Genomic DNA, 25,246 nt, shown 5'->3' on the forward strand with positions numbered 1-25,246 from the left:
AGATATTCGTAACTTGGCAGTGTGTTTGAGTAAGCATGTAAACAAAGCCCTTCAGAGACCTACAGATAGTAGACAGAACCTCACTTCTTGTCATGGCCATTCCCTGGAACAAGGGATAAAGAAGCTGGTCCATTTTCTGTATGATGGAGAAATAAGAGTACAGAAAATGCTTTGGGGGTGTCCAAGATGTACCAGGAATCTTAGATAGGCATTATCACATTTAGGAATCAAGTTCAGGCAAAAGCCTCACGGCATTCAAGGAAACAAGACTAGGGATAAAGTATTTTACCCAAACAAAGAAGAGAGGGGAAAAAGGAAGATAAAGAAGGAAATCCTTAAAAGGAATCAACAGAAATACTGTCTCAATGAAACCAGAAGAAATGCAGTAACATTTCAGGCAAGCAAATTGGATCTTTTGACCTTAGGGCTTATAACTAAATCGGACCAGGGGGCTAAACATCACTTTAGTAATAGGCTGGCCTTGAATCTGCCACTCACCTATCTCAGCATTTTTTTCATTTTAAGAAGACATGGAAATGTTTGTATTTTATCTAGTTGCTGCCCTGACAGTAACACAAAATAAGAAAATGTTTTAGGAACTAAGATATTTACAAAAAGAAAAATGAGAAATTAATGAAATGTCCACTTATAGAACAACTCCACTTATTAGGCATATTACTTTCATAATACACAAAACAGAATTTTATGAAGAAAGAAAGTAGAGGGAAGAGTGTTTATGATCAAATGTTGGAGAAGGGTAGTAGAAGACAATATAGAATTGCAGGTTAGAAAGGAAAAGCCTGGGGATGGTTAAAAGGGGGCTTAATGGTTAAGAGCCCTTTCTGCTCTTCCAGAAGCAAAGTTTGATTCTTAGAGGCCATGTCAGAGGGCTAACACCTCTAACTTCACTTCCATGATTTCTGACACCCTCTTCTGGATTCATGGAGCACCTGAATTCACAGTGTCACATCATGACACACACACATGACTAAAAATGAAATCTTTTTTTAAAAGAAGAAAAAAAAAACCTGGAGAGGGCAGGCTACTGGTGAAGGCTGTAAGGCTGTGTGAATGTATTTAGTGCCACCAAATTATACACTCAAAGTGGATAATATGCTAAAGTGTATGTTCTATGTAATGTATTGCAATAAAGCAATGACATGATGTAATTCTGCAGTCAAAAACAAACAACAACAAGAAAAACAAAGACTGGGGGCTGGAGAGATGGCTCAGCAGCTGAAAACACAGACTGCTCATCTTAAATTCAATTCCTGGCACCCACATGGCAGCTCACAACTGTCTGTAACCCAGTTCCACGTGCTTGACACCCTCACACAGACATACAGGTAAGTAAAACATCAAGGCACACAAAACATAAAAGAATGATTAAAACAATTAACAATAGCAATAAAACACAGGCTTGGTGTAGCTCAGTGGCAGAACAGTCCTCCGGCAAATTCAAGTTCCCAAGTTCCGGATTCAATGTCATAGGGAAAAAAAAAAGAGTATTAATTCAATTACCAGTTAACTTAGCTTTGTTAAGTTTTACAACTGCACATATCTACTTTCCTGGTGTGTGTGTGTGTGTGTGTGTGTGGTTTTTTTTTTTTTTTTTTTTTTCTAGTTTTTAAATTATCTTTGGAACACAGTTGGTTGTAAATGGAAGAGTTACTTGATTCATTTGGGATTTCAGTGGCTATTATTTGCTTTTTTTCCTGGCCTGGATCTCACTAGTAGCAATTCTCCTTCTTAGAATCACTAGTCACCCTTTGAACCATAAAGTGTCTTTTATTCTTGCAAATTTACCACCAATTAGCTGCAATCATGAACTTAGACCTGCATTTGACAAAATACTTTCAGTAGAATCCCAGTTCTATCAAATGTTAATAAAGAGTCATTGAAAAAATAAACACTGGAGATTGATATGTCTGTAGAACTCAGGATCAAGAAAAACTAAACAGGTTTCTTCATTATATGACCTTTTAGCATGATTCCCAACATGAAATTGTATGTTGAGCATGTGTTCGATAGAAGAGAGAACACAAGCCCTCAAAATTGGGGACCATGGAACTCTCACAGAGTAGAGTGTTAACCATGTTTGGGACAAAATAGCTGAAGTCATCAACTTCCTTAAAACTTTGAACAGTTTATGCTGGATCGAGGCTTTAGTCTCCAATTATTTGGCCCTGTGGAGAGGCAGAGAGTAGTGAGGAAGCCCATGGGGAAGGAAGGATGCTCACTCCATTGTTGCCAGAATGCCATGGCAAAGAGAAAGAAGCCAAGATACCACAGTTCCCTCCAAGGACCTGGTCACCTCCTATCTCTTTAACTTTCTATCACTTCTTAGTGAGTCCAAGGGCTGAAGACAAAGCCACCTCTAGATAAGTCCTTGGGGGCCATTCAAGATCTAGTGCAGGGTATCTCTCAAAACCAGTATAATGGTTTGAATCTCAAACTGCCCCAACAATATCGTATTCTGAGCAACAGGTTTTCAGATTGTGGTGCTATTTTGGAGGCTATAGGGCCTTTAAGAGATGGCTATGGCTGGCATATGTAAGTCAGTAGAGTTTGGTCTTGCTGAATTAACTATACAAATACACCCTTGGTTCCTGCCTGATTTCACTGACAGTAAATTATTGCATGAGGAATCTCTAGTTGCCTTGTATTTCCCACTCTATTGGACACAAAAAACTTTTGAAACCAAAAGCAAAAACAAAACTTTTTTCTTTGGTGTTGCTGTGTCCAGTGATGTCTCACAAGGACACAAGAATAGTGAGTACAGCTAGAGTTACAGGGAATAGATTCTGGAAAGGACTGCCTTGAATATATAATGTCACTAAGCCAGACCAGGCATGAACTTACAGCAGTTCTCCTCCTCTGCCACCCAAGTGCTGGGACAACAGCCATGAGTCACCTGGTCAATAAATTGTATTTTTTTAATAAAAGTCAAATAAAAATATTATATATATATGTATTTTATTTTTTTACAAAGCATATTTCATGTGCTCTCTCATTCTCTGTGTCCAACTGTCTGAAGTGGGCAAGGCAGATAGCAGTAACTTCACCCACCTAGTTAAAAAAAGCCTCAATTTAGGATCAAAATACTGGCCCAAGGTTCTACAGCTAGTGAACAGCAGGGCTGGGACTCTGACTAGGTTCCTATGATTCCAAATCTCATTTCTCACCTCAATTATTCTGTACCAAAATCTTATCCCCAGTGTCAATTTATCAACCGGAGCCTCTTGGGTAAGAAGGTAGAAATGAACTTCTAATTTTTGTCTTTGGAAAGTGAAAAACAAATAAACTAAAATGTAAATTTTCCTTACAGTAAAATTGTTGCTGTTGCATGTGTGTCCTTGATGAACCTTTAAGCCCAGCACTCGAGAGGCAGAGGCAGGTGGATCTCTGAGTTCCAGGACAGCCAGGTTTACATGGGAAAAAAAGTTTATGTGTTGTCAACAGAAACCCAGTGGAAGAAAGAGATAGGGAAATTTCTGAACTAGAAAGTCCTTGGACCAAGTAGGAAGTTCCTAAGGGAAAAATAAGTGTTTTGCTATCCCCTAGAGAGCTGTTGTTCTGCACTGGTGTTGGCCGAGGTGGTCTGACCTGTTAGGACTTGAATCTCAACACCAGAGTGTCTAGGAAAGAAAAGAATGTGGTGGAGTGACAACTTCCCACATCCCTAGGGAAACCCTCATCTGTCTATGTTCTTGGGCAGTTTGGATCAAGCTAAACAGCTACACTGCTTTCAAACCCAGAGTTATTTTATAAGTCCCTTGAACTCTTTAAAATATCCGTAACTGGGGATTATTTCAGAAACACTAGTCAAGAAAATGCATGCTCCAAAGGTTTTAAGAAGGGAAAGGAAAAAAAAAAATGCAAGCTGCTCGAGAGCTCAGAGTTGCCAATTTGGAAGAGCAATTTGCCTACAGCTGGCTATAATTAACAAGCCTGGGTCAAAAAGGAAGCAAATCATAAAAGTGTGAATTGGATTGAGGTGGAGGAATGGGACAGGAACAGTGATTCCAGAGCTGGCATAGTCTCATAGGAGACAGCCTCCTCTTTTCAGAAAACAGTCCAGTGATGTTATGAAGGATTAAACTAGGAATGGGGGAATTGCAGGCTTACAGTAACCTATTACATGTTTGATGAGTGTGGATATTAAAAAACATGCCTTATTTTCTTATTTTATACTACAGAGTATTTTCTGTTTCTTGCCACTAAAAATGTATTTTGTTTCTCTAGATTAAATGTAGGATAGGGAAAAGGTCTAGGGGCTAAAGAGATGTCTCAGGAGTTAAGATGACCCAAGTTCAGTTCTCAGCAGGAACCTACATCAAGGTGTCTCACAGGTGGCTTTAACTCTACCTTCAGGTGTTTCGATGCCCTCTATGGCCTCTGCAGGCACCTGCACTTCCATTCCCATACCTATACACAGACAGACACATACACACAATCACACACACACACACACACACACATGAAAATAACTCAGTACAAAGAGGCTGACAGCATCCCAGCTATTAGCACACACTTGACTGCTGTCTGATTTCCTTTAGTTTGAGTGCATGTGTTATCCTGAGATGTTATTTTCGAAAAACTAAAAAGGAGAGCATTCAAACTAATTAAATACATCGTACATTCACTGATACATTGTGTGGGGTTAAGAGCCTGGATGCAAAGATGCAGGCTGATGAGAATGAACAGAGCTGAGATATTCTCTATTCCTCTGTCCTCCCACTTACTTCTGAAGGGGGTTAGGGGTTGACTTCACATATGGAACCTCATGGATCTCGGCATCTATCCTCTCTGCCTATTCTGGTCTTGAGACAGAATGAAATAGAAGTCTAAACACAAACTGTGATGCTTCCAGAGCTCGGGAGGATTTTCTAATCCTCCAAATGTTCTCTACAAAAATCCTCCCTTAACACGGCTGATGCTGCCACCGCCTTCATAATGGGGGAGCCTGACAGGAAAATGAACCATTGGAGCCTACACACAAACACAGGGGCTCATTTCCATGCAAAAGTCCTCTTTAACCAAGGGGAAGAATTCATTTTGTCATTTGCAAGCATTTATTAAAGGCACAGCACAGTACTCGTTACCCTATAGGAAATACAGGAGAATTAGTGGTTTGCATTTAAAATTAACAGACTAAATAAATAAATAAATAGAGACAACAAGCTGCTTGAGGGAAGAGGAAGATAAATGAATAGCAGATAGATAAAGATAAAGATAAAATTGGTGGTGTGTGCCCACACACATGATTACACAGATACATGTGAGTACAAGCATCTTCAAACTGTGAAGGAATAGACTGTAAAACATTAAGTCACTGTTGATATATGAATGAAAAGGGAAAAAAACTTAAAGGGTGTCAAATATTTACAAGTCCTTTCTCTTACTAGTGTTTTATTGCTAGTAAGCAACTCTTACAAAGAAAAACATTTAATCGGGGCTGGTTTGCAGTTCAGAGGTTCAGTCCATTATTTCATAGCAGGTAAGATGTTAGTTTTCAGGCAGACATGGTGCAGGAGAAGCAACTGAGAGTTCTACATCTTTATCTGCAGGGACCAGAGACTGTATACCAGCATATGAGACCTTAAAGCCCGCCTTCACAATGACACACTTCCTCCAACAAGGCCACACTTCCTCCAACAAGGCCATAGCTTCTTATAGTGAGACTTCCTATGGGCCAATCATTAAAACACATGAATCTATGGGGACCATTCTTATACAAACTACCACACCCTTGAAAAAGGTGATACTTGTGGCAAGCAGGAATATATACCATAGTATAATATAACATGATAATTTGATAAAATAATTATATCTTATGGCAAATTGCCTTTTGGAGCATGAATTTCTTGTTTGAACAGGCTTCCTGCGAAGTTTCTGACTTTGGATGACTGACCAAAGTGTGTCTCTCATTGTGATATGTTGGGGATGACTCTTGAAGATAAATTCTCCATTTATTTGGGAATTTTGAAATTACCTAAAAACCGTTGTTGGTTGGAGCATAAAATGGATAGTATATTCCTTTAGAACATTAAATAACATTCATTTAAAGCACCGTAGCTCTCTAAAACCTAGTAAGCTCAAGGAAGAGTCTTTAAGAAATACCCCTTGCCCTTGGTGTTGTGATCTTTAAGCCCAGTACTCAGAAGGCAGGGGCAGGTGGATCTCTGAAACTGACCATATTCACTGTGTCATTTCCTCCCAGAGTAAACAAGAAAAGTGGAGAGTCTTTCTTAGATGTAAGAAAGTTTAGCTGCAAAGAAGCCTCTCGGACCAAACCAGTTGCCTAGGAAGAGTCTCAGACTAATTGAGACACCAGGAAAGGACACTCTCCAGCCTGTTGAGCCTGCCTGCAGGCTGTGCAATAGCTCCTGGATTCCCAGCATTTGTGAGCTGTCACCCATACTGGGATGGGCTTTGGTGACTCAACTGTCTTAGTCATTTCTGCTCCTGGAAGTAACCCCTCACCCATATTCCTGTGAGTAACTTCTGTTTTATCTGTGGGTTTGTCATAGACTTTCTTTTGGGGTATGTAGACACGTGTGTTGTGTCTCCTCAGGACAAGGTTTTTCAGGCATCAGCTTTATACAGGAAGGGATAACTATAAAAATAATAATCACCACCCTCCCCCATGTTAGTTATAACCCAATGATTGTGGAAATTTACATGGCAAAGGAAGTCTATAGATGCTGCTGAGGCCTTTCCCATGGCAAAAATTTTCTGGACAACCCATGGAGACCTAGTAAAAGTAAGCAGCAGAGTTAGAGAAGATACAAGGACAGAAACTAAAGTCAGGGCAAATAAAAATTCAAGGATGTGTAGTCACCCTAGAAAAAAGCATTTAAGAATGTTGTAGTTAGGCATTCCCCAGAATGACACTGGGCATCTAGGCAGTATCATTAAGACTGAAGATTTGGACTTTGGAGCCTGTCTTTGATAACCCCTGGGAATCAGTTATGACTGCACAGTGCAAAAATGCCATACACTGTGAACCCCAGCCTGGTTGGTGTTGGGATGTGGCTCACAGACAGTTGTAAAGTTGCATCCCCATAGCCTCCCAGCACAGAGTGGGGAGACTCCCTTTCACTATGATCTTGTACTGGTTAGGCAAAAACCTACACATACTCTGCCAGAACATTCTGGCAGTTGATCCCATAAAGAAGAAAATGAAATTTACACCTACTAGTATTTCATTGACAAATATGGTTTCAATAGAGGAGAGAATTTTATGACTTTCATACAAACCATACCTTCAAGACTCGGAGAAGCCTGTTTTAAATCAGGAAGCCATCATTGCTACATATTGGGGCAGCCTCAAGAGGTACCTTGAAGGACTCACGGCCCACACTGTACCTTCAAAAAATAACAAAGGCTTTGAAGAAATGGGATGTGTAGTTCATTGGCTGAGGTTGAAGAATTCTGTATCAACAAGAGGAAGCCTTAGGACATCCATGGCAGTGTTGGAGGGAAGACAGTGAAAGTAGGAGAACGGTATCACAACCCAAGGGTTTTTCAACCTGACATACACACACACACACACACACACAAACACACACACACACACACATTTTTAAATGAATAAAACAAAAGATTTAAGTCAGGGTTTCTAGATTAAAGCATTTATCAATGGCTTGAAATGACTACTTTGGAGGATTCTGGTATCATCATCATCATCATCATTATTATTTCAAGAATTTGAATAATTTAATGTCTCCTTATAGTAGAATCATACAGCATCTTAGATACCAGGACTGAGCCTGGCTCTGGACCAGCCCAGAGCAAAGCCTAGCCAGCCACCCTCATGCAAAGAGTCTCCTTATGTCTTGAAATAGAACTGCCTGGGTGAAGAGCTCACTTTAAAATGAGGAATTGTATAATTTCAAATAGCATTAATTTGTATAAAATAACTTTCTCTGCTGAAAACTACAGTGTTCAGAATTATTATTACTTACATGATATTTTTAGAGTGAAGATTAACACTGAGGTAATACATGACTCTTAAAAACAAAAAATATTACTCTATTGTGTTAAATCGTATTGTGTTGACTTTCCAAAGTTTTGTAATGCAGTGAAAACACTAACATTCTTAGATTTGTAATTCATGATTTATCCATCATGCGGAAGTATGGACTGGTTATGTTAACTGGAGGGAAAAGCCACTACAGTAGTGTTATAGTACTACCAAGCAGAAAATACTATACTTCTGTCTTAAACTGGGACTTTAAGGGACTGCAAGTCAGCTCAGTGGGTAGAAATACTTGCTAAACCTGAAGGGCTAAATTTAATCCCCAGGTGGCACATAATGGAGAAAGAGAATAGATTCCACAAGTTGTCCCTGACTCCCACACATGCACAAACACAGTCACAAGATGCATAAAAAGGAACTAGATATAAATTTAAAAGAAGGAGGAGGAAAAGGAAGGAAATGAAGGAGAGGGTTTGGGGGCCAAGGATGAGAACAGTTTCTAAAAGCTGGAAAAGTGAAAAGAAGAGACAGTTCCTTGAAGTTTACAAATCAAACATCCCTGTTGTCATCTCCTTGACTATACTGCGGAAGTCTGTCAGCAGATGGGAAAGAAGACAACTTCTGGTTGTTACACCTGAGAGGGAAGAGTTTCCCTAATCTTGTAGGGACCTTGACTCAGGCCAGGATAAATTCAGAGTTAGGAGAGAGATGCTCAGAAGAATGGCACACCCAAGTGGGGTTTTTGCTTCCCAAAGAAGTGTAGAGAGAAGTAAGATGTCCCCAAGTGTAGACAGGAGCTCAACAAAGGAGAGTGAGCATTAACTGTTTCAGCTTTAGCAACACACACAATTTGGCCTCTCTGAAACTACTTGTAAATGGTTGCTAAGAAACCCTCTTTCTTTTTTTTCCCTGGGGGGGGAGGGTCTAATCTCATGATGAATGAGATCTGTGAGAAGGCAGCTCCATAGCTGCTTTGGATGGAATTCTAATCTGATAAGGGAAAGTCAGGAGTCAGTTTGTTGCGAAAGAAGCTACTATGTGTCCTTTTCCCTTAAACTGGGTTTCTGCTGAGATTCCTAGAAAATCACAGGTTTATTCACGGAAAGCAGGAATAGCCTTAAGCAGTTGGCCATTGTTGGAATTCTTTCTTCTCTGCTTTATCACAAGGTAGGACCTCCTCCCTCTCTTTCCATGTCCCCAGGACATGCCCTGCCCCTGTTTTACCTGCAAATCCTTTTCAGATTTCTGACCCACAGACTTTTAAGACAATAAACTTGAGTATTTTAAGTCACTACATCTCTAATGACTTACCACAAAAGTAGGAGGAAACTTGGACCATCTCATTTGATTTTCGGAATACTAAAGACAGTTCATAGGTGAGAAGACTTATGCTCATACATATTTAAGTGATGGAGCTAGAGCACAAATCTGTGCTCTCCAACTATATGGTCTACATCTGTAAAGATAATATTTGTTCCAAGCTCAAACTTAGACTCATAAGAATACAATGAAACAGAATATAGCTTAGTGCTGCACCAGGATCTGACCCTGATGTCAAGCTTCAGCACTGCCAAAAACAATTTTTAAGAACAAAAGAATTATAATTGAATTACTACATGAAGGCACACTGTGACCTCACATTTGTGTAAATTTGCTGAATATAGTTGTAATTTTCTGTGTATACTGATCTTGTGTAGCTATTGTACTGGTTGATTTTATATCAAGTTGACAAAAGTTAGAGTCATTTGGGAAGAGGGGCTTTCAATTAAGAAAATCCCTCCAGCTGGTAGTGGTGGGTGGTGGCTCATGCCTTCAATCCCAGAACTCTCTGAGTTTGAGGCCAGAGTAGCCTATAGAATGAGTTTCGAGACAGCCAGGGCTATATGGAGAAACCCTCTCTCAAGAAACCAACCTACCAACCAAACACCCAATTGGATGAATAAATGGAAAGGGGAGAGGAGAAATTCCTTCATCTGAGCAGTGGTGGCATGTGCCTTTGGCTACCTACCACCACTCAGGAGGCAGAGGCAGGCAGATCTAGGAGGTTCAAGCATGGTCCAGGACACCCAGGACAAAGTTCAGGCATATGGGCTGCCACAGAGAAACTTTGTCTCAAAAAAAAAAAAAAAAAAAAAAAAAAAAAAAAAAAAAAAAAAAAAAAAGAACAAGAGAGCAGGAGTGAAGGAAGAAAAGATTGGTTGTAAGCAAGTCTGTCCAGCATTTTCTTCATTAATGATTGGTGTGTGGAGACTCAACCCACTCTGGGTAGTGCCAACTCTCAGCAGTTGGTCCTGTGTTGTACAAAAAGTCAGATTGAATAGGATGTGAGGAACAAGCCAATAAGCAGAACTCCTTCAGGGCTTCTTCAATCTCTGCCTTCTGTTTCTTCCTTGGCTTTCCCCGGTGATGAACTATGACCTCTAAGCCAAATAAACCCTTTCTTCTCCAAATTGTTTTTGGTGGTAGCCTTTATCACAGCCATAGAAACTCTAAGACAGATGTATCACTTACTCAGAGGAGCACCTGAATTAGGAACTAACCTTGATCAGGTTCTCGTGAAGACTAACCATCATCATGTATGTTTGGCATATTTCCTGCTATAACTATTCTTATATTGTCCCATGTGGACTGTAAACTACTGAGAACTGAGATCAGCACTTCATGGTGTTCCATAAGGCTCACTGACCTTCCTCTCACTTCTCTTTAGCCACAGTCTTTAGGAGTTGGCTGGTCATAGGAGTCAGGCTTTATCTTTCCATGGTGATAAATATATCTTAACTATTGGGGCACTAGGATCACAGGTTTCAGGCCTGCCTTTGCTACAGAGTTCAAGGACAGCTCAGGAAACTTAGCTGCCTGCCTAAAAACAAAATTTAAAAAGACAGGCTTGCTGGGCATAGCAGCACATGCTTTTAATCCCAGTACATGAGAAGCAGAAGAGATGGAGCTCTGTGAGTTTCAAGGCCAGCCTGAGAAGGCAGAGGCTGAAGCTTGTGACAAATATGACTTAATGGTAAAGTGCTTGTCCATACGTAAAACCCTTGGTTTAAACCCTAACACTGAATAATAATTGAAGAAGACATTGTAGTCTCAGGACTAGGGAGACTAATTCTGAATAATGAGTTGAGCCAAGGAGTCTCAAGCCAGCTAGACCTATATGCTTAGTTCTTGTATAAAAATAAATAAATAAATAAATAAATAAATAAAAATCCATCTTTGCCCAAAGCTAAGGCTGATCCACTACCATCAGGACCCACAATCTGCCTGCAGAGAGCTGAGCACCCAGAAGTGACTAATTCCTGAGCCGAAGGGGGAGACCCCACTTTTTCTCCACTGACTATCTGGGGAGAGACCATCAGGAACTCTCAGGGCACAGGTATCACAGTGCTGCCTAGGACCAGAAACTTATGGCCTCCATCTGGGTCAAGAGTTAGAGCTGGTTCACTGCCACCAGGACCTACAACCTGCCCACAGAGAGCTGAGCACCCAGGAACACTCTTATTCCTAAGCCCAAAGACCATAGGCCCACAGGCACACAGGAGGAATGAGCTCCAGTCAGAGTCACAGATAACAAGATATCAAGAGGGAAGCACAAGAACCTAAGCAACAGAAACCAAGACAACCTGGCAATATCAGAACCCATTTTTTCAACCATAGGAAGCAGTGGACAGCCCAACACACCAGAAAAACAGGATTTGGACTTAAAATCATAACCCATGATGATAATACAGGGCTTCAAGAAGGATAAGAATAAGTCCCTTAAAGATATACAGGAGGTAAACAAATAGAATCCCTTAAAGAGGAAACATAAAAATTAATTAAAGAGCTATAGAAACATACAACCAAACATGTGAAGGCATCCAGGATCTAAATCTGAACATAGAAACAATAAAGAAATCACAAAAACATGCAACCCTGGGGCTAGCAAAGCTAGAAAAGAAATCAGGAGTCATAGATGCAAAAGCCACAAACAAAATACAAGAGATAGAAAAGAGAATCTCAGAGGCAGATGATACCATAGAAAACATCAACACAATAGTCAAAGAAAATGCAACAAGGAAAATGCTCCCATCCCAAAACATCGAGATAATCCAGAACGTAAGAGAAGACCAAACCTAAGGATAATAGATGTAAAAGAGAGCAAACATTCCCAACTTAAAGGCCCAGTAAATATCTTTAACAAAAATATAGAAGAAAACTTCCTTAACCTAAAGAGGCCTACAGAACTCCAAATAGATTAGACCAGAAAAGAAACTTCTCCGGATACATAATAGTCAAAATACAAAATTTTCAAACAAAGAAAGAATACTAAAAGCAGTAAGAGAAAAGGGACATGTAACATATAAAGGCAGACCTGGTCTTCAATAAAAACAAAAATAACAAAAAGCACTCATACGCATGGAAGCTAAACGATGCTCTCTACTCAATGATAGCTTGGTCATGGAAGAAATAAAAAAAGAAACCAAACACTTTTTAGAATTTAATGAAAATGTAGAAACAACATAACCAAACTTATGGGATAAAATGAAAGCAGTGCTAAGAGGAAAACTCATAACTCTGAGTGCCTCCGAAAAGAAACTGGAAAGAGCATACACTAGCAACTTGATGGCACATGTGGAAACTCTAGAACAAAAAGAAGAAAATAAACCCTAGAGAAGTAGACAGTAGGAAATAATCAAACTCAAGGCTGGAATCAACAAAGTAGAAACAAAAAGAACTATACAAAAAGTCAACAAAACTAGGAGCTGGTTCTTTGAGAATATCAACAAGATCAATAATCCTTTGGCCAGATTAACTAGGTGGCACAGAGGTAGTATTTTAATTAACAAAATCATGACTGAAAAGGGAGACATGACAACAGGAACTGAGTAAATTGAAAAATTATCAGATCTTACTACAAAAGACTATGCTCAACAAAACTGGAAAATCTGGATGAAATGAACTATTTTCTAGGTGCCCAAGTTAAATCAGGATCACACCAATTTCCCTCATGAATATCGATGGAAAAACACTCAGTAAAATTCTCCCATACCAAATCCAAGAATATATCAAAATGATTATTCACCATGATCAAGTAGGCTTTATCCCATGAATGCAGGGATGGTTCAATATATTAAAATCCATCAATGTAACCCAATATATTAGCAAACTCAAAGAAAATAACCACATGATCATCTCATTAGATTTTGAGAAAGCATTTGACAAAATTTAACACCCCTTCATGATAAAAGACTTGGAAAAATTAGGAATTCAAGGCTCATACCTAAACCTAGTAAAAGCAATATACAGCAAACCAATAGCCAACATCAAATTAAATGGTGAGAAACTTGAAGCAATCCCACTTCAAAATCAAGGATTAGGCAAGGCTGCTGACTTTCTCCTTACCTATTCAATATAATACTTGAAGTCCTAGCCAGAGCAACTAGACAACAAAAGGATGTCAAAGGGATACAAATTGGAAAGGAAGAAGTTAAAATACCACTATTTGCAGATGATAGTATACTTAAGTGACCCCAAAAATTCCATTAAGGAACTCCTACAGCTGATAAACAGCTTCAGCCAAGTGGCTGGATATAAAATTAACTCAAACAAATCAGCAGCCTCCCTTTACTCAAAAGATAAATAGACTGAGGAACACTACTCCATTGTCGTTGGGATTGCAAGCTGGTACAACCAATCTGGAAATCAGTCTGGTATTTCCTCAGATAATTGGACATGGCACTACCTGATGACTCAGTTTTACCTTGCCTGGGTATATACTCAAAAGATACTCCAATATATAACAAGGACACATGTTTCACCATGTTCATAGCAGTCTTATTTATAATAACCAGAAGCTGGAAAGAACCCAGTTGTCCTTCAATAAAGGAATGAATACAGAAATTGTGGTACATATACACAATGGAGTACTTACTACTCAGCTATTACAAACAATGAGTTTATGAAATTTCTAGGCAAATGGATGGAACTTGAAGCTATCATACTGAGTGAGGTAACTCAGTCACAAAAGAACACTCATGGTATACACTCACAGATAAGCAGGTACTAGCCCAAAAAGTCCAGAATAATACCCAAGAAACAATTCACAGACCTTATGAAACTCAAAAAGAAGGAAGGCCAGAATGTGGATGCTTTAGTTCTTCTTAGAAGGGAGAACAAAATACTCAGGGGAGGAAATACAGAGACAAATAGAGGAGCAGGGATTGAAGAAAAGATCATCCAAAGACTGCCTCACCTGGGTATCTATCCCATATGCAGCTACCAAACCTCAACACTATTGCTGATGCCAATAAGTGCTAATTTGCAGGAACCTGGTATGGATGCCTCCTCAGAGGCTCTGCCAGATCCATACTGATACAGATGAGAATGCTTGCAACTACCCATCGGACTGAGCTCAGGGACCCCAATGAAGGAGCTAGAGAAAGGACTGAAGGAGCTGAAAGGGTTTGCAACCCGATGGGAAGAACAACAATATCAACCAACCAACCACCTCCCTCAGAACTCCCAGGAACTAAAAAAACAACCAAAGAGTACACATGGAGAGACCCACGGCTCCAGTTGCATATGCAGCAGAGGATGGCATTGTCTTGTGTCAATGGTAGGAGAGTTTTTTTTTTTTTTTTTTTTTTTTTTTTTTTTTTTTTTTTTTTTTGGTTCAGTAATGTTTTGTTTTCCCAGTATAGGGGAATGCCAGAGTAGTATGTGGGAGTGGGTGGTTGGGAGTGGGAGCATCTTCATAAAAGCAAGGGAGGGGTGATGTGTTTTTTAAAGGTAAAGAAAATATATGTCCTGGATTTCAGAACCAATTTTTTAAAAAAAGATAAAGAGAGTAGGGGGGTATGTTCTATAGAGTTTATTCAGGGCATTGGGGCTGGGGGGAGTTAAGAAAGTAGTAGTGGCAGAGAGAGGGAGAAGAGGGGAAGAGGAGTAGAGAAGTAGAGGCTGGCCATGAGCACGTGGGGAGAGAGGGGAAAGTTAATTGGGAGAGGAGAGACAAAGGCTAAAAGCAAGAGAGGAGAACAAGAGAGTGAGGAGGAGGCAAGCAGTCCCTTTTATAGTTCCAGGTAACTGGGGCAGAGCATACTTGGCTGTTTCCAGGTAACTGTGGGGTGAAAGACTCCTAACAAGGGGAATGAGGGATTGGGTGGGGATAACATTTGCAATGCAAATCCAGAGAATGTCCAACCAAAAAAAGTAATTTATTTGTAACAGTTCTATCACAAAAATCCATTTTTATCCCAAAGACAATAGATTAAAACTACACGAAATCATCTTTTATGTTTTTAGAACTTTTTATTAGAAGTTCATGGTTTTTTTTTAAATAACTATAACAGCCTAGAAAAATATATCACAACTATAAACAAACTAAACAGAAAAGTCTAACTATTTAAAGAGCCCAGACAAACACAAAGTGTTAACAAGAACTGTGATGCTGGTCTGAACAAATATGTGTATGTAATGTGGTGGGAATTAAAATGTCATTGGCAATTAAAATAAAAACTTGCTTATTTGCTCTTTCAAAATAAATACATAAATAAAAATGCTTGTAATAATCACAGAACAAGGTAAGAAAAAGCTGAATTCTTACAGTCATTTCAATGTTTAAAAGTAGATAAATATGATGCTGTTAGGGCTGAACAGATAGCCCAGTTGTTCAGGTGCTAGTACACTAAGCATGAGGACATGAGTTCCGATCTTCAGCACCACATAAGAGCTGGATATAGTAGTGGAGGATGTCTGTAGTCTAGTGTTGGGGAGGCAGAGACAGGACCTTACTCTTCAGTTAGTCAGTCTGGCCAATTGGTTAGCTCCAGGTCCAGGGTAAAACACACACACACACACACACACACACACACACACGTGTTTGATGAGTTGTGTGTGTGTGTGTGTGTGTGTGTGTACATGACAACAGCAATGAACACCAGTTATTTACAACCAGGGACACTGAAGGCTCATTTGAGTCACCTTTGCTCCCAGTTTTAGGGCTTGCCCCCTTCCTTCTAGATGCCAAAAGAGAAGGTACATCTATACCTCCTCAATAAAAAAAATCATGGTTGGGTCAGAGGTCTTGGGATGCAGATCCTTAAACTGTAGTTGGGAAAATCTGACAAAGAATACTTTGCTACCAGTTTGTCTCAGCTTGTCCCAGCTTGTCCCAGCTTGTTGTCACTTATCCCATGCAATTCGGGTTTAGCTACAGTCTGAGTGAGCCTTACAGGAGACAGCTACTATTAGGAATACTGTTTATACAACCTGGAGCTAGTTGGCAGACAAATACTATTACTTAGTTTTCACATTTTAGTTGAGGGACAGAGAGCATGTAGTTATATATAAAGACAGAGAGCATGTAGTTATAATTGTAATAGAGGACTAATTATCAATATAATATTGTAATAGATGGAAATTATCAGAAGAGAAGCTGACTTTTACTGAACTTCACTTCTCAAACCAAGACTAGTTTCACTGTAATTATGTCTTCAATGTAAAATCGGGCTCAGTGTAAGCAAAAGATGTATGGTGAATAGATTATGCTTTTTTAAAAAACTGGATATTTATATTTTGTGAATAATTGTGTAACCATCTGGGTTTCCTTTTTTACTTTGGCTGCTAGGAAACTCAAGCTAATTTTGCTCTCATAATAATTGGTTCAATTTATAAGTCTGTATTGTTTTAGACTATATCTCCAGTCCATCTAGAAGGACTTATTTGCAATTTTATTTTGAATTTCCTCTCACTTTATTTCAATTTTGACATACTTATTTCAAGAGCTAAGTCTCTTTAGCCAGTTAGCACAACTACCCCAATAGGACAGAGACATAACCTTTATACATTCATAGAGCAAACTAAATGGTTCTATCCTCTTACTTCCTAAATCTTTTTGATGAAAAATGAAAAGTTAAGCTGTGGAAAACAGCTCAGATGACAGAATTCTTTATGAAGTTCTTAGTTCAATTCCCAGCACCACATAAATTGGGCAGTGTTAACAAATAGTAAATAGCCTGGGGTGAATGAATCTTGAACTAAATCATAAGGCACCACGGTTTCACACTAGATCCACAAACATGGGTCATTAGCTGACTGTTAGAATTGACAGGCTCACTGCTTGTCATGGTAAAATGCAGGTGGAATCCTTTCTCCATTGTGAACACTTTAATTAAAATGCAATCTAAAGTTGTTCATCATTAAGTCACAGAATTATTCTCCACCGATATTCTGAGAGTTATCTTTGAGTTTTTGTAAGAGAAAGAAATTAAGGCAATTGACAGAGTCCTCTGAGTGCCCACCAAAATTGTAGAGAAGAAATCTGGCTATAGAATCTACAAATCATAGCGAATGCCCATGTTTAAAGAGACAATGGAGGCTTTTTGAAATGCCCCTAAATGATTCCAACCTACGTCTTTATTAAAAAGCAATTACGTGGCCCTGATTCAAAGCTGTGATTTCTCAAAGGAAAACAAACACCAAGCTGTTAAGTGAAAAGACCCAGCACAGAGCTCTTTTGTCCAGTCTTGTGATTGGACATTTTGTCTTATGATCAGCAACATAGTAGCTGATCAGTTACCAAAGAGCCCATGGGAGCAGATTAATGATTTAGCAGTAGGGTAAACTGAAAAGCTGTCCCTAACTATTTCAGTATAAATCTTAGCAGTATGCTTTTCAAGACTGCAACTATCACAGAAAATACAAGTGAATCCAAGTAGGGCATTACAACTTACCTAGCATCCTCATCTCCCCTTTCCTCCACTTAATTGCCAACCTCAGTTTCTCCACTCAGCTCGTCATTCAACTACACCCTTTTCTCTGGGTCATGCTTCCTAGTGCAGATGCAATATGGTGGGAGTTCATCCCCACATCTTCTCTCCTTCCCCCTGTATATAATATTGTACGTGGGGACACTGAGGATACAGCAAGAGTGTGATTTCCCACCTCCCAGAGCATGTTACCACATAAGGGTGGGAGTAGGGGAGAAGAGTGGCATGTGACAAGGAATTAGGATTAAATGCAAGCCCACAGACACGAGTGAGACACACATACCCTGCTGTAAAAAAACAGAAGCAGGAGCAATTAATTTCTGTCATTTGCTAGCAACGGTAGGTGACAAATATCTTCAGTCTGCTTTTCTTCCATCTGTTTCTCACACTGTTAATGGGGACCATTTGGGAATCTTTGCTGTCAGGATTTGCTACTGAAATGTGGAGGATGAAATTTATTCTGATGTCAACCACAGTAGATACTGTATTTAACTTCAAAAAAGGGAGGAGCCATTTAGTGACTGATTTTCAGTCTAGAATAACTGCCTCAGGCATTGCTACCACTTACGGGTGCAAGGCTCCAGATGCCAGGGGGTTGCTGCCATGTTGTCTCATTTCTCCCTCTCTCCTCCAACTTTTCAGCCTCTTCCCAGAATCCCCCAGTGTTCCCAGCAGTACCTGGTCTAGGCTGTCCTGGAAAATACGGACCAATCTATGTATCGAGATGGCCCATTACCTATGTGTTCTGAATTAATAAGGTCTCTAAGTCATTTACCTCTCAATTAAAGTAATTTCATAAGATCATTATTTTCTAAGCACAAGCAAAGGTGGGTAGGGTAAATCACTCATTCAATCTTCATTTACTCAGAGAAAACTATTATATGTTAAGCAGGCACACACAAACACACACCACACACACACACACACACACACACACACACACACACACACACAAAGGCAGCTGACTCAAATGACAGAGAGGCATATGACTACTAAACACAATTGCAGTTTTAATGGCAATACTTTTATCACAAAGCCTCCACCCACACTGCTTTGGGCATTGAGTAAAACCTTCAGAGAAGACCAGAAACTTTAGACAAATTGTTATGTCTAACTCAGAGTTTACCAGAACGAGAAAAGGGAGTGGGGGAGGGGGGATGAAAACCAGGACATAAAGAAAATGTGGCTAAAGAGTAAGACAAAGACTTCAAGGCAGCAGGCATTTCTGACAGGAAGAAGAGGTAGACTCCTTAGGAGGGAGAAAATTCCAGAAGAGAGAAAGGGTCAAAGGAGGACTCTAAGATAATCTGCCAAGTATTTAAATTTTTGCCATTGAGAGTTTTTTGTTTTGAATGCTGAGATTTCAGAGGCTTGGAGACATTAGTGGAGTTTATCACCACAATTTTGACAGTAAAGATTTGAGCTCCCAATAACTCTCTTATCACTGTACCAGCGTTCCACAAAAATATTTTTCAAGTAAAATTAGTATACATGTGATAAAATGGCTTCATTGCCAGTTACACTTGGGAAATACCACATGACAGTAAAGAAACATGATTCACTCACTTGCATGCTGAGTTTCTTAATGTTATTTGTTAAAGAAAAAGACTTTCCAGCACCTTGCCCCTCACTATTTGTGACGAGTGGGAGAGCTGTCCCTGCCCCTCACCAGTAACAGCACTCAGGAGAGTGTGCCTTGTACCTTACCTGGCCAGCACAGTAAAGCTGATCTTGGTGGCAGGAACATGAACGTACTGGCTCCTAAGGGCATGAGAACAGAATTGGTCCTATACACCTCAGACTCAAGCATGTCTCTATATACCTATACATTTTAAACTCATATTTATATCACTTTCTTATGCACTATTTTATATGCTTTGCCTGCATGTATGTCTATTTTCCCCATGTGTGCTCATTGTCCAGGGAGGACAAAAGAGGGAGTAGATTCATTGGAAATAGAGTTACAGATGGTTGTGGACCACTATATGGATGCTGGGAATTGAACCCAGAACCTCTGGAAGAGCAACAAGTACACTTAACCGCACAACTGTCTCTCCAGCTTCATATACCTGCATTTTGAGAAATATAACACCAACATACCCTTCAATGTGGGTGACAACCATCAGCCATTGGTTTATTCCTCCTTTCCTTTACCCAGGAGTGTCATTTTATAAGAAGAAACCTAACTGAAGCCATTTTGAATACAACTTCCATTTTAGATAGGGATCAAATAAAGTTTAATTTCCCAAGACCTACCTTCCTGGGTAACTGCCATGTAAAGAGGCATGTACAAGGATAACTGATATCTTGGTTGGTCAGTTGAGACATGAATGCTAGTCACCCACCCCCCCGCCCTGATACACACACACACACACACACACACACACACACAAACATACATTTGAATACCTCAGCCAATGAGAACAGAATAAGTGTACCACAAAGACATTGTCAGTGTATCTATTCCTGCACAAGCATCATGACCAAGAAGCAAGTTGGGGAGGAAAGGGTTTATTCAGCTTACACTTCCACATTGCTGTTCATCACCAAAGGAAGTCAGGACTGGAATTCAAGCAGGTCAGGAAGCAGGAGCTGATGCAGAGGCCATGTTGCTTACTGGCTTGCTTCTCCTGGCTTGCTCAGCTTGCTTTATTATAGAACCCAGGTCTACCAGCCCAGGGATTGCACCACCCCAATGGGCTGGGCCCTCCCCTACTTGATCACTAGTTGAGAAAATGTTTTACAGCTGGATCTCCTGGAGGCATTTCCTCAACTGAGGCTCCTTTCTCTGTGGTAATTCCAGATTGTGTCAAGTTGACACAAAACCAGCCAGTACAGACATATTTCTAAGGAAGTCATCTCTTCCTAAATCCTGATTGGTGGAAAATGTAACTAACATGGCACAGCTGTTTGTGGTTTTCAAGTGTAAAGTCTGTGTAACATTCTAGCATCTGAGTCTGTGCTGCTGTTCCTGACTAGTAAATTTTTGCTTCCTAATTCAAATAGAGATGTTGCTTTACATGGACTCTTGTGCCTGCTTGGGTTGCTTTGGATTTTCAGACCCTAACAATTTATTCTCTCTGGAAGCATTTTACTGACTCAGAGAAACAAAGTTTCATTTCCTAATAGCAAGTGACTTAAATGTGAGCTAAGTTATCTTTTATTTTTAATTGTTTCTTATAAGGAAAGAGAGAGCCAGGAACTTTAATGTAATTAATGAGAAGGATGCAACAATCTTAAGAACTCTAAAGAAGAAAGCTACACTTTCCCAATAAGTAGATTAATCTTAAGCCATAACACCCTACTGAGAGTGAGGAGCAAAAATGAGGGAGAAATATGAGGAATTGTCCACTGAACTTAATTGTTTCCTACTCCACACAATTTAACCAACCACTGCTTGTTAGAAAGATGACTTCTGAGCCTTCAAGATGGCTCTGTAAATCAAGGTACCTGTCATGAAGTTTGACCACATGAGTTCATTCCAAGACCCGTATGGTGGAGGAGAGAACCTAATCCTGCAGCTTGTCCTCTCCTCTACTTGTGATGAGACATGTGTGTCTATCAGTAGTGAAGTGCTAAACATTTTTTATAAGAAGCATTATGTCTCATTTTAGAGAGCCTTTAAATCATAGAACATAAAATATACTCCCCAAGTGACTGTTTCCTTTATTGTCTTGAAAGCTAACAAAAGCTGATTTATTATAAAATTACTTTAACAAAGGTTAACCAAAATCGAAGTATGGATCCTTTCAAACTTTCCGACTGGGGTAGGATGTGGCAGTTCATACCTGTACTCCCAGCAGCTGCTGAGAGATGGAGGCAAGATAGAGATAGAGAGCCGCCTGAGCTTCATAAAGAGATTGTGGTAAAAACAAGCAAGCTCTACCCCTCCCCTGAAACAACAACAACGAAACCTTGCAAGGGTCTTAAGAATGTCTTCACATACCTTTTGGGTGGTGGGGCACACCACTAATCCCAGCACTAGGGAGGCAGAGGCAGGAGGATCAGTTGGTTAGAGACCACCCTGGTTGGGGATTCCAGGACAGCCCTGGCTACACAGAGAAAACTTATCTAAACAACAACCACAAACAAACAAAACAAAACAACAAAACCAAACAAACAAAAAAGAATATCTTTGTATGAAAAGAGTTTCTTGAAACTTTTGCAGATAAAGATATTCTGCATGCTAACGACTTTGTCTTACTCTCTTCTGTTTCTCCTGGACAATATTTGAAATTTTAAAAAGAAGTGGAATTTTTATAAGTAGTTAATAAGACAAACTATCAAATTTGTTTAGTACAGTGACTCTCAACTGAAGATTTTGCCCTCCGAGAAACATTTGTAGATGTCACAATTGGGAATCCTTCTGGTATCCACTGGGGAATAAAAGTGAGTTGCTGCCAAATATTCTGAAATTAGAAAAGTGTTCCCAAGTTTAGTACACATTTATCCAGCCCTAAATGTCTGTGGTATAAAGGCAGAAGAACCATTAATTAGTAGAAGGCAGTATTGAGTATATATCTGGCTTCCCCTGGACATTCTGTGTTGGCTTTCTCAATGTAGTGATGTAGACATACAGACTAGATATTACATCACTACATGAACTTGCCATATGGTGGTGGACATCAGACACATGCAGGTGGTGTTGGGATTCTGGTAACCCCACACCTCCAGCTATGTTCCTCCCCAGTGACCTGACACTATAAAAGGGGCTGCTTGCCCCCTCCTCTCTCTTTTGCCTCTCTAGGCCTCTTGGCCTCTTGCAGCCATACCCTCTCTCTTTACCCCTCCTCTCCCCCCCCCCACGTGCTCATGGCTGGCCTCTTCTCCTCTACTTCTCTATTCCTCTCTCTCTCTCTCTGCCTCTACTACCCTCTTAACTTTCCCATGACCTGAATAAACTCTATTCTGTTGTGTGGCTGATCCCTCAGTGGGAAGGGATTCCCAACATGGGCCCCCCAGAGGCATCTCCCTTACCCCCAGGTCTTGCCGCACCTCCATGGGCCATCATCTTTTCCTTTCAGTAAGGGAAAATAGACTTGAAATAAGGCAGATGCTGGTCTCAGATATTTTTCACAAACACCTGTATAATTAAGGGAATTAAGGAAAAGCTGACTACATAAAACCACAAATCATCTTCTGGCAAGAATGTAACAATTCATTTTGTACCATTACAAATGCACCATATTTTTTTTTCTTTTATCAATGAAAATTATGTAAAATAGAATGGACAGAACTTTCATGACTATAAGGTAAAACTACAGTGGTTCTACAAAAAGCAATGTGTTTTGCTGGGCAAGGTGGCACATGCCTTTAATCTAGCTGCAGAGGTAGAGAAGCAAAGGCAGAGAAGCAGAGGCAGGACCTATGTGAGTTCAAGGCCAGTCTGGTTTCCTTAGTGAGTCCCAAGACAGCTAGGGCTATGAAGAGAGACAAATAAACAAGATATATATTTAATGTGTTCCAAAATGTAGAGAAGTTACCAGTAATTGTGGTTAGAGTTTTCTAAATTTCAATTAACTTCAAATGTATTTTGACCTATTATGTTAAAAATAGAAACCAAGTTCTATACTAGCTATAGAGACTATTACAGAAATCTTCATATAAATAAAAAATCCACTGCTCAACAAAAAAGCCTGAGAAAATAGTATAGGCTACGGTGGACAATTAAGTAAGTAACAAAATGTATTAATTTTTTGTTTATTTCTCTGCTTGAGACATGTATCAGCAGTTGAGAGCATTTGTCATAAGGCCTGAATTCTATTTCCAGGATCTCTATCACATGGCTCATAATTGCCTGTAACTTCATCTCTTACACCAGTCTGTCCTCTGTCAGGACCTGTGTGCACATTTCTATAGGTTCACAATCTATACATTCACAGATAACACCATTTTTTTTGAGGCAGGCTCCCACTATGTCTTCCAAGAATTAAAGGTATTTGCCACCATCCTAGGCATATTTTTTTCATCTTTAAAACTTAATTTGTAGGTGTCAAAGGGCTTGGTAGGAGGAGGGAAGACTTATCAGGAAGGGGTATAAAATAGGGGGCAGGAATAAGTGTAACCAGAATGCGTCATATATATGTACAAAATTATGAAAAAATAAATTACATATGTAACAGTCTTTTTACTATTTAAATATTTATTTTGAATGTGTAAATCTAATTTACTTCCATATAAAAAGGATTGCAATGTTGTATGAATTTTAAGCTTATCAAAACTTCAATGTTATCTGAGATTTAAATTTTACTTTGCACTAAAATTTTGAATTGTTACTCCTTTTATTTTCTGAAAGAATAAATGCTTCCTGCTCATGGCTCTATTCAAGTGGCGAAATCTCTGTTTCCCCACTTTCCTGTCTTTCTGGAGCTAGAGTGTTCTCTCCCATTTCCCTCTCTTAATAGAAAATGAAGATGTAAGAAAAAAAATCCCATTACCTCTGTGACACTTGGTGCTCTAAAGTCACGAACATAATTTATGGATTCTAGTCATGCTTGTATTCCATGCTGTGCCAATAAATTTATTGAAATTGGGGCTGGAATTAAAAAGCTTAAACAAAGAACCAGTCAAGGGTCTGGGGAAAATTTAAATTTGTAGGTGATACCCAAACAAGAGCATTGCTTTACCTGCAGCCAGGGTGCCTTATAAGTTACCAAGAAGTAGTCTGTTTTATTTTAAAAGCCAAGATAAATACATTAGTAATGAGGAAGCATCTCACTTTTACTTAATATTCATACTAAATGTTGTTATACATTGGAAAGGGGCTCAAGAAAAAGGAACATTTTTGCTTTATCTTTCAGATTTCCAGGCTCTAAGATTTAGAGAGAACATGACACAAAAGAATCCGTGTATGGCTAAAATTACTAGTCAGGGTGAAAAAGAACGCAAGTAGAAATGAATTTTAAAGTGATACGAGTACATTGAAATGGCCAAAACATAAAACCCCACAGAGAAGTATTTGTGGATGGCTGCAGGAAATCTGCATTAAAAGACATTACTTCCTGCTGAGAGAATCTCACTGAAATTATAAAGAACTCCTGTGGCAAAAGGGAGAGAACAACCCACAGCTTTATAGAAGCAGCTGGAGCCACAACACACAGCCCAAAATAAAACACACACATATTCACTCCCAATAATGAGAGGTCTCCAGATATTTGGGTGCGACTTGGCAGGAACATTCTGGCCAAAGAGAGGGGAATATAGATTATGAGATTACAATATTTCAGAGACAGAGCTTTTTACATATTTTTAACTTAGTTTTGTCTCAGAGTTCTCCAGACTAATCAAGAGACACCAAAAGCATGGGTGTGAAAACCCCACAGGAAGAGATGCAGAAAGAGTTGAACAATTGGCAAGGTAGGTTGGGGATAAGGCTGCAAGGGAAACTTGCAGTCAACTGTCCTTCATGCAACTCTAACAAAGAAGAGCCAGGCTTACTGACACAAATGTTTAGGAAATGTCTGTATACATTGAACTTGGAATTGTTGAAGTCATGAGTTCCACCCATTCC

The sequence above is a fragment of the Micromys minutus genome (assembly GCF_963924665.1).
Source record: "Micromys minutus genome assembly, chromosome: 15".
Lineage (NCBI taxonomy): Eukaryota > Metazoa > Chordata > Mammalia > Rodentia > Muridae > Micromys > Micromys minutus.